The sequence below is a fragment of the Arachis ipaensis genome, chromosome B02, assembly GCF_000816755.2.
Source record: "Arachis ipaensis cultivar K30076 chromosome B02, Araip1.1, whole genome shotgun sequence".
NCBI classification, from domain to species: Eukaryota; Viridiplantae; Streptophyta; class Magnoliopsida; order Fabales; family Fabaceae; genus Arachis; species Arachis ipaensis.
The window spans coordinates 95,849,657-95,853,523 of record NC_029786.2 but is presented as its reverse complement, the minus strand read 5'-3'; the positions used below and the strand labels follow the sequence as shown (position 1 = coordinate 95,853,523).

General features: G+C 36.1%; 1 pseudogene; it reads right to left on the bottom strand.

The window, feature by feature from the left end:
* Positions 1-2,002, bottom strand: part of LOC107627726 — a 29,004-nt pseudogene extending 27,002 nt beyond the window's left edge.

Sequence of the window (3,867 nt, the reverse complement as noted above, 5' to 3'; positions counted from 1 at the left end):
AGTTAAAAGACTATGTAGCAGTTGTTAAAAAAAACTTTAAAAACATGTTTTGTTATGGGACCATTTAATGGTCCAAACGTTCTGGGACCATCGAATCCTTAGCCCCAAACATGAATTTCAGTCAACTAATCAAATTTCAACCAACTTATTGCAAGAAGTGTCTCCTAACAAAATTTAGAACACGCTAGTCCATAACATCAGCCAAACAAAATAAATCACCTACCAGTGAAAAATCAATAGCTGGAAACATATTCCGATACTCAGTGATGCTTCTTCTCTTATCACAAGGATGAACTCCCTGAGTTACAAGAATGAAGCACAGAACCGTTGCACAAAAACTATATGAAATTAAAAAAGGGGAGGTAAAAGTATATTGCAGGTTCAATGTGTAATAAATGTCCTCTCATTACATACCAAATGCTCTCGACACTGCTCTACTGTTATAAATGGTAGGCAATTCAGACTAGAAATTGAGGACGATCACTATCTCCAACATTATCATTCATCAGAGGAGGCGCAGTAATCCCATCAGTGTATGCTTCACCACCAAAAACCCCAACTGCTGTTTGCATAGTCCTGCAAATATCACTTTGTACTTGAGGTATACCCTCACTAAGGAAAGAAAGAGAGAAAGACTCTGGTTTGTTTACTAATATGCAAAGCATTTTTCCTGTGGAACAATCAGAACAACTCTAAGAAAATACTTGTCTACAATATATATACTGCATGCTAAAAGGACATAATCCAAATTAAAGAACATTACTTAGTATCAATATATAGGTAGGAATTACCTGTTCACAAAATACCATTTGATGGTTTTCTAATGATTCTCCCATTTTCAACCTTATTTATAGAACATTTTCAAATTTTAACAAAACTTGACAGTTGCAACATTTTTTTTTACAGTGGCTAAAATTGTAGATTTGAAAAAAGATCCAGTTGCTGTTTTATAGTGGACTTCCCGTATACTCATATCAAATCACATCTTTGCTCAACTAATATTGGCAGCAATGAAATTATGTTGTATTGTTCAGTAAATCTTTGAGACCTCGGTCACGCATAACATAAAATTTTAATGGGATGAGGTAACAGATCTTGACACAATGAGATTAGTTCAAGCCTGAAGTGAATTCTAAATTAAATGGAAGATATACCTTAACAAGGGGGAAACAATGACTAGTTCGATTCCTTTAGAAACATCGCTTGTCTTAACATGCTTTCGCAGATTGTCAACCTGTCACATAACCAAAAATATTCTGCCATGATATTTAAAGAACAACCAGTTAAACTGGGTAAAGAACTAGCCACTAGCCAGAGAGAGATCTATGCTAATTTACATAGTCAGTGTCACTTTACTTCAATACCACGGTAGAAAACAAAGACTAGTCTCTTATCTCTAGTCAAAGTCCACTCTTATAGATAACTCTAAAAACACCTCAAGAAAGAGAAAAAAAAAAAGGGGGCGGGGGGTAAAATATTTGATTAGAAAAAAGAGATACTTGATAAGAAAAAGAAAGAATTACCTGGCTCCAGCCAAGAGGGGTTAGGTTTGCATGAAAAAGATCATAAGACAAGTATGCATAAGGAAATGATTTTATCAAGAACCAAAACACAATATATTCCAATCGGCAGGCTATGAACCCCTGGCCTGTACTAATCTAATGATCCATTTTACCCTTAAGCATAAAGTTCACAAAATGCAGTTCACATCGCTATTTTCATGCATTTACCCACAGTTCAGTTTAAAATTTAATCTTGCAATTTCAGTCAGACCAAAATAAGTAGATAACAATAGTCAATATAGTAAATCACAAATTCACAGGTAACTAAACTTTGGGATTTGATGTCACATAGGAAAAACAAGTTCTTGCCCCATTACACAAGCCAAATATGAATTTTCCTACTACTAAAACACTGCTTCAAGTATAAACCAGCCACAAACCAGGTGAAGAGTCTTACAACGGTGCAATGGATAAAGACCTTGACTTGCAGCAGCATCCATATCTACAGTGACATGAAATAAAAGCCAAGAAGAAAGTTTTAAAAGTCAAGGGTAAAAGACAGTAAAAACTCCACAACCATACACAATTTGAGTACATGTAAAGCAACTCTAAAAATTATTTGCACCTATACTATACCATAGATGTATAGAACCAAACAGATGCAACAACAACGAAGATCTCCTCGATTCCTTAATGTTGGGTTTTTTTTTTCTCTCCTTTGTGAGGCACAAGCCCAACATTTTGGGGGTGTATTCTTGCACCCTAGTGTCACAACCCTAATTCAAATTTTGGAGGTCATTTTGAGAGAGAGAGAGAGTAGCCACCAAAGAGAGAAAGAGAAGGGGAAAAACAGAATTCCCGTTTTTGCCCAAAGCAGTAAATTTCAAATGGCAGTTTCTCAGTTGTTCACCGTTGGATCGGCTTGAAATTTAAACTGTGTGTTCCTATCATCTTGTTATTCATTCTGGTCGGTGGAGATGTTGATTAGAAATTTACAGTGAGAGAAATTGACTTTGCAAGAGAGAAATTAAGTTTCCCGTTTTTACACAGAGCAGCAATCTTGGAACGACAGTTTCTCATTCTTTTACCGTTGGATCGACGTGAAACTTGGAATGTAGATTCTTCACATCTTGTTCTTCATTCTGAACTGTGGAGATTTTAATTGGAGGTCTGCAGAAGAACAAATTGGCTTCGATAGCAGCTCTATTTTTTGGGTATATTTCATCTTCTTGCTTCTAATTTGTAAGCTTTGGTGCTTTGATGCTTTGGCTGGTTATATGCACTTTTTTTGTGCTTTGTTTGAGACTCTCTTGTACCTCATTTGATTATAGTGGAGTTATTTCATTGGTCTGGACGACTCGTGGTTTTTACCTCTCACATTGAGGGGGTTTTCCACGTTAAAATCTCGGTGTGTTCTTATTATTGCTTTACTTGCTATATTTGCTTGTTATAGTTGCTGCCATATTGTATTGTGAGTGCTTCCATATTGTTCTTGTGTTGGACATTTGTGTCATTTCCGCTGTTAGGCTCTTTCATACTGGCATCAGAGCTTGTTGGTATTTTTCTGGGCTTGTGATTTTGTGAACAATGGAAGCTAATACTAATACTAGTAGGATGATCACTCTTAATGGTCCTAATTATGATTTGTGGAAGTCAAAAATGGAAGATTTACTTTATGTCAAGAATTTTCATCAACCAGTTTTTGGTACAGAGAAGCTTAATGATAAATCTGATGATGATTGGACTTTGTTGCATAGACAAGTCTGTAGATATATTAGGCAGTGGGTTGATGATAATGTGTTGAACCATATTATTGGAGAGACACATGCTCGGACTCTTTGGATTAAGCTTGAACAGTTGTATGCTCGAAAAACTGGGAATAACAAGATTTTTTTATCAAGCAGTTGTTGGCTTTGAAGTATACAGATGGGACATCAATGACAGATCACTTGAATAATTTCTAAGGAATTATGAATCAGTTATCTTCCATGGGTATCAAGTTTGATGAAGAGGTTCAAGGATTGTTACTTCTTGGCTCCTTACCAGACTCGTGGAAAATTCTCAGAATGTCATTGTCCAATTCTGCTCCTGATGGTGTAATCTCTATGGATCTTACCAAGAGCAGTGTTTTAAATGAATAGATGAGAAGAAAGTCGCAAGGTACATCGACTACACATTCAGATGTTCTTGTTTCTGAGTCTAGGGGGAGAAGCAAAAGTCGAGGTCCTAAAGGTAGAGATCAAAGTAGAAGCAAGTCTCGAGGAAAGTATAAGAATATTGAGTATCATCATTGTGGTCAAAAGGGACATGTGAAGAAATTTTGTTGGCAGCTAAAGAAGGAGAAAGCCAAGGCAAGTAAAGATAA